Raw genomic sequence first — 7,615 nt, 5'->3', positions numbered from 1 at the left:
TGAAGCAGAATCTAAGAGAGGATCAAATATTCAGGTTTGACTCTCATTTGCTTCCTTAAAGAAAGACATGTGGGATAATGTTTGACTGTATTGATATCCTTTCAGGATAACCATTACTTGGGTAAGGAGCTGGTTGAGAATCTATCAGTGCTTCGATTCTCCAATCTTGTTTTTGAGCCTCTATGGTCCAGGAATTACATCCGCAATGTACAATTTATATTTTCTGAAGATTTTGGAACAGAGAGATGAGGGGGGTGAGTTGTATATGTTGCCTGAAGATATTGTTATTATACTAGAAATTGTTTCAGACACCCAGATCAGCTGATTTTTTGGTAAATCTTTCCAGTTATTTTGATAACTATGGAATCATACGAGATATAATGCAAAATCAACTCTTGCAAATACTGGCATTATTTGCAATGGAGACTCCCGTCAGCTTAGATGCAGAAGACATTAGAAATGAAAAGGTAATTCGGTTTTTTTTTCTTCTACAAATTTTACAAACTAGAATTGTGGTCTCCTGGTCCCCTTTGTGTACCATTTCTATGATTGCTAGAGATCCTATTTTAAGGTATACCTACGTACCACCATCACCATCAAAGAAGAATCAAATCCCATGGTGGGTTATGGAAATGCTACACTCCTTGCAATTGTTTTAAGTTAATCATTGACTTTGTTGTGCGTGGTTTAATTCAGGTGAAGGTTCTTCGATCAATGCAACCGCTTCTGCTTGAAGATGTAATTGTTGGTCAATACAAGGGCCACAACAAGGGTAGTAAATCATATCCTGCTTATATTGATGACCCAACTGTGCCAAAGGACAGTCTCACGCCAACATTTGCCGCGGCTGTTCTTTTTATCAACAATGCAAGATGGGATGGGGTTCCTTTCCTGATGAAAGCAGGCAAAGCACTCCATACCAAACGGTAGGCAGTATTTCTTCCCTTTTCATGTGGATCTATTCTTTCACCATGTTCTCTTATATTGTAGAATATGCTCAACTGGTTGACTTGAGAATGTTGTGTCAATGAAACTTCAGTGCAGAGATCAGAGTTCAGTTCAGACATGTCCCTGGAAACTTGTACAAGCGGAATTTGGGAACTGACTTAGACAAGGCTACAAATGAGCTTGTGCTCCGACTCCAGCCTGATGAAGCTATATATCTGAAGATCAACAACAAAGTTCCTAGTCTTGGAATGAGATTGGATCGCAGCGACCTTAATTTGCTTTATCGATAAAGGTAAGAGACCATTTAGACAGTTACCTACAAATAATACTTGTAATCTTCATTCTGTAATATATGACCTAGAATACTCAATTATGGAGTGGGACCGTGAGCATCAATTTCATAAAATCTTCTCAAGTGATAAGCCTTTGTCTTTATTCACGTTTCGTAATTATTTTAAGGCTCATGTAACGATTAAATTCTTTAATTTTTTTATTTTTAAAGAATTTGTATAAAATCCTAATTAATATTAAAAGTAAGTGGACTGTATTAATCTCATGTCCTGACCATGTTACCTTAGTAATATCCATCTGCAGACCTGGCCAAATTGATGGAGCTATTGTGCATCTGTATTATCTTTTGTTCTTCTTCTGGTTTTGGAGAGAATTACTTTAATTCTTTAGTTTTGATGTGAAGTTATCCAACAGAAATACCAGATGCATATGAGAGGCTGGTCTTAGATGCAATAGAAGGTGAACGGAGGTTGTTTATCAAACAATTACATACAAACATTTTTTAAATTAATGACTAGAATGGTAATTTTATAGTTTTTAAAATAATCGTTATTAGTTGTGATATAGAAATAATTAGTTGTGAAAAAATTGTAAAAATATTAGTCAAACGCTTCGTAAATTTTATTTTTAAAGGCGTTTTGTAAATTAGTTAAGTAGTAAATAATATTTGGCAAATCTCATTTTTAAATTGCTGTATGAATACAAATGATTTAATTAGACATAAAGTTATAAAATTTATTTACCCATGCATTTATTTTATAATAACATGTGTATATAGTAATATTTTATGTGCATATAGAATAATTCGTAACTAAAACAAATTAACCGTATTTATTTTGTTATCTCAATATAATTCAAAATAATAATAATTTCTTTAAATGTAATGATTTTATTTCCTAATTGAATAAAAGATAATTTTGGATTTTTATAACATATATTAGGATATATATGAAATTGTTTAAGTATAAAACTGATTTTTAAAATCAGATTTCGAAAAGCTACTCTCTGTCACAGGATAAGGTGGTTTTGTCAAAAATGATTTTTAAATAAATTTATCAATTGCTAAAATTAATTTTTAATTTTTTAAAATCACCTTTAAACCTCTCAAAAATAATTTCAAATGGGCTCTAAGTGTGAAATCATAATAATAGAACGATAATATAAAGAGATTTATTGAAATTGGAAGAAAAAGAAAATTTTCTACATGAATTTTAAAGTCTTTACAGAGTAATTCATAAAATAAATAAAAGCTAATTAATTACATTCTGTGCCTATGTCTTCTCCTCCTTCCATTACTTTCCGGTTGCAGTCGAAAAGTCTTTATAAGCCATTCATACTTTCTTGTGCAGAAGATGTGCCCAAGTACAACTCCTATTATTGTCCCACTTGCATACCCTGCTAGAACTATCTTCCAGCCAAATGCGAGTACAGATTCTGAGGGTGGATCATCTTCTGCTGGTGAGGCCTCAGAGTTTCCACATTTTCTAGACAAAGGTTCTCCACACAATCCTAGATTTCCAGCAAACCAATCATTTGTGAATGTGATGAACTACGTCCCTTGTGGTATTGCTCCCCTAAGATGGTTGTGTGACACATCAAAGAATGCAAGGGATGTGAGCTCTGCTAGTTGCTGAGAATTAAGAATGATAGATTTGTTTGTTTACTAAGAAAATGAAAAAGAAAATCAGAGAAGCATAGATGAAAGAACTTGTATATTATTCATACTGTCATTTGATTAGTTACACATGTTTATATACTACGATCTGGAATATTCTACATTCTGTTTACATGCAAAACAGCTGAGCTAGTAACTGAACTAATTTGCCACATAAGCAGCCACGTCAACATGTATAACAGATTCCGTTTAACTAACTATTTAAACCAGCATGTGACTAATCTCAATTTGACTATCTTAACAGCCTCCCTCAAGCTCAAGGTCGTGTAAGCACATTGAGCTTGGACCTGAGATAGTTAAATTGATCAAAAGCTAAAGGTTTTGTAAAAATGTCTGCCACTTGATCATAGCTGGGAACATGACTGATCTGCAGTTCTTTCTGAGCTATATGATCCCGAATGAAGTGTAAATCTAACTCAATATGTTTGGTTCTGGAGTGATACTTGGGGTTACTTGCTAAAGCTTCTGCACTCTTGTTATCACAGTAGATAACTGGAGTTTGTAATAAAGGTACTTTCAACTCTTGCAGCAAGTTAGTGATCCACAAAGTTTCAGAGACAGCCAATGCTAATGCTCTGTATTCTGACTCAGCTGTGCTTCTTGAGACTATAGGTTGTTTCTTAGATGACCATGAGATCAGATTATTCCCCAGATAAATGCAATATCCCCCAACTGACTTTCTATTATCTAAATCTGAGCCCCAATCAGCATCTGAGAAGGTTGAAAGTGTGAGTGAACCAGAGGCATAAAACTGTAAACCAAGATCAGCTGTACATTGCAAATATCTCAGAACTCTTTTACATGCTTGCCAATGAAGCACTGATGGATTGGCAAGAAACTGACTTAGCTTATTTACAGTGAAGGCAATCTCAGGTCTAGTAAGAGTAAGATACTGTAATGAGCCAACTATACTTCTATAGAGAGAGGGATTTTCAAAAGAAGCACCCTTATCTTTGACTAGCTTCTCTGTAGAACTCATTGGAGTGGAACAGCCTTTGCTCTCAATCATCTGTGCTTTCTTAAGAATATCACCTACATATTTTGTTTGACAAAGATGTAAACCTTCAACTGAAGGTGTAACCTCAAGACCAAGAAAGTAGTTGAATTCCCCCAGATCCTTCAAAGCAAACTCTGAGCTTAAATGCTGAATAACTTTTTCAACAAGCTGAACATTAGAACCAGTCACCAAGATGTCATCCACATAAACTAAAATAACAACTATATCCCTTGCTTTGTGAAAAATGAACAATGAAGTGTCAGATTTTGAAGCAATGAAACCCCAATTCAACAGAGAGAGTTTCAATCGGTCATACCAAGCTCTTGGAGCTTGCTTAAGACCATAGAGAGCTTTGGTAAGCTTACAGACATGAGATGGAAATTGAGGATGAATGAAACCTTCAGGCTGATGCATAAAGACCTCTTCAGTAAGAATGCCATTAAGGAAAGCATTATTAATGTCCAGCTGTCGAATTGGCCAGTGATTCATGACAGCAAGACTCAGAATGATTCTTATTGTGCAAGGCTTTACAACTGGACTAAATGTTTCAAAGAAGTCTACTCCTTGTGTTTGATGGAAGCCTTTGGCCACCAACCTTGCTTTATACTTGGATATACTACCATCAGGGTTATACTTCACCCTGAAAACCCATTTGTTGCCAACAATTTTTCCAGCTTTTTCTCTAGGAACTAAAATCCAGGTGCTATTTTTCTGCAAGGCATCAAACTCAGCCTGCATAGCTTGTTTCCACTTGAAATCAGCCAATGCTGCTTTAACTGAATGTGGTTCAAGGTGTTGAGTAACAGCCAAGTAAGTTTTGGGCTTAAAAACACCAGCTTTGGATCTGGTGAGCATGGGATGGATATTTTGAGTTGGTTGAGGTGCAAGAGTAGATACTGATGGTAACTGAATAGAAAGAGATGGTTGATGTGGTGTACTGCATGAAGAGGTGTGTCTGAAGAATGAGATGAAGAGAGTGTCTGTAAGATACCTGAATCAGGGCCTGCATCCTGAGCTGGAGGATGTAGAGAAGGCTGTGCACAGTTACTGTCATTGAGTAGGATGTTGGAAGAAATGAATGGACTAGAAAAATGACTTTGCTGAACTGAGGACACATTTGAATCTGATGAAGGAAAAAGATTGGAGTATGGAAATTCAGATTCATTAAACTTAACATGTCTGGCAATATAAGTTTTGCCAGTAGAATCAAGACACTTATAGCCTTTGTAAAGAGGGCTATAACCAATCATGAGACATTTTCGTGTATGAAAGTTAAACTTGTGCTGACTGTAAGGTCTGAGAAAAGGAAAGCATGAACAGCCAAAGGTTTTGAGGAAATGGTAATCAGGCTTTCTGCCATAGAGCTTGGTATAAGGAGAAGTATTATTCAAAATAGGTGTTGGCAACCTATTGATAAGAAAAGAAACTGTATGAAATGATTCCCACCAAAAAGATAAGGGCATTTTTGCCTGAGCAAGTAAAGTCAGCCCTGTTTCTACAATATGGCGATGCTTCCTCTCTACCACACCATTTTGGTGATGTGTATGAGGGCAACTATGTCTAAACTCTATGCCTTCTTCTTGAAGGAAATGTACAAAATTTCTGTATTCACCTCCCCAATCAGATTGTAGTGACTTTAAAGGATGATCAAATTGTTTCTCAACAAGGGTTTTGAAGTGTTTGAAAGTAGCTAAGGCTTCAGATTTGAGGGTTAAAGGAAAAATCCAACAATACCTACTATAATCATCTACAAAGCTTATGTAGTATCTATAACCCTGTAGTGAAAGCATGGGTGCTGGACCCCAGAGATCAGTATGGACTAGCTCTAAAGGAGCTTTTGTTTTTATTCCTGTTGAGTAAAAAGGGAACTGATGGATTTTACCATATTGACAAGCATCACAAAAATCAGGTATTGATGTTAGACAAGGAAGGGAAAGAGAAGATAGAATACATTTTAACACATGTTTGCTTGGATGACCAAACCTTTGGTGCAACAAATTTGCAGACAAAATATTGTTTGTACAGGTTTTATTTGTAGTTTCATCTAAGAGATTACAAGCTGAATTATTCAAAACAGAAAGCATGGAACTAGGAATCTGAGAAGGACTGTGAGAACTGGAAATGAAATCCTTTTTTGACAGTAACTGATATAGCCCTCCTCTAGCAATCCCTTGAGCAAGATGCACTCCCTTCTTCTGGTCCTTAATGAAACACATATTGGCAACAAATTCAATAGTTAAGTTGTTGTTTTCAAGTAGCTTTGAGATGCTTATAAGATTTTTGGTAAGGTGAGGAACAAACAAAATATCTTTTAAGTGTAAGATGGAGTCTAATGATGTATGAAGATCAGTGTAACCAACATGTGATATATGCAGCCCTTGACCATTGCCAACATGCAACAAGTGATTACCTGAGTATTCCTTTGCAAGACTCAGATTCTGTAGATTGTTGGTGAGGTGATGAGTTGCACCACTGTCTATGTACCACCCTTGATCAGCAAAATCACCTTCAGAGGCAGCCACAAAAGCAGCTCTAGGTGCTGAGTTAGCATATGCAGGTCTTGGTACTTGATACTGATATGAGTTATATCCAAATGAAGAGTTGAAAGGTATGAACTCTCTATTAAACCTATTTCTACACTCAGCTGCAGTGTGCTTAGGTTTGAAACAGATTTGACAGATTACTCCAGCAGAGTTAGGATCAGAACTACCTCTCCCATTACTATTAGGAAAACCACCAGGTTTTGCAAAATTTCCATTTCCAGAACCAAAACCACCTCTGCCTTGATAGTTACCAGGTGATGCTCCATTCCAGCCATTATTCCAATTACCATTCCAATTTCCTCTTACTTGACCCTGTGAAAAACCTCTACCAAAACCTCCTCTGCCTCCATTACCATTACCATTTTGATTTTTGTTCCAATTAGCATTATACTGTCCAGATTTAGTGTTCTGTCCAGTTTGAGCAACATTAGCTGCAAAATTCATTTTAGCTTCTTTACTAGAGTTCAACTGATTAGCCTCTAATCTAGCCTCATGAGTCAGAAGCATAGAATAGGCTTCATTTATAGACATCTTAGCAAGATTTGCCTCAATGTATACTACCACTGGATAATAAGGCTGGCCTAATCCACTGATCAAATGAGTAAGAAAATCTAGTGAACTAACAGGACTACCAGCCACAGCAAGTTCATCAGTAACTGTCTTTAGTTTTCCAAAAAATTCAGTCATGGACATAGCTCCTTTTCTAAGATTGTTAAGCATAATTTTCAGATGCACCTTTTTAGCAAAAGTTTCAGATCCAAACTGTTGTTCAAGACTAATCCAAATTTCAAGTGAGGTTTTAGAATTTACCACCAGACTGAGAATCTCTAGACTAATAGCAGACATCAGCCAGCTCAGCAGCATCTGATCTTTTCGTTTCCAGATAGCAAAGGCTGGATTCTCTCGTACTCCTTCAGCAACAGTGATCTCAGTTGCATCAGAATCAGAATTTATAACTCCATCAGATGAGAATTGTTCTGGACAAGGTTTTGAGTTGTCGAGAAAATCTTCAAGGCCATTAGCACGAACTGAAGTGAGAATTTGAGACTTCCAGATTGTGTAATTTGTTCTATCAAGTTTAACTGGCGAGGTAAATGTAAATGAGGATGTTGTATTTTGATTTGAGTTAAAACCAGCCAATTAGAATCTGGCCTCCTGATA

The 7,615-nt window shown here is 36.3% G+C and overlaps 1 pseudogene; it reads left to right on the top strand.

The window, feature by feature from the left end:
• The window catches only part of LOC112100996, a 3,868-nt pseudogene extending 2,630 nt beyond the window's left edge, over window positions 1-1,238 (top strand).
• Window positions 1,239-7,615: the final 6,377 nt, after the last annotated feature.

Source organism: Citrus clementina, unplaced genomic scaffold (genome assembly GCF_000493195.1).
Source record: "Citrus clementina cultivar Clemenules unplaced genomic scaffold, Citrus_clementina_v1.0 scaffold_2, whole genome shotgun sequence".
Lineage (NCBI taxonomy): Eukaryota > Viridiplantae > Streptophyta > Magnoliopsida > Sapindales > Rutaceae > Citrus > Citrus x clementina.
This window is presented reverse-complemented; position numbering and strand designations above follow the sequence as displayed.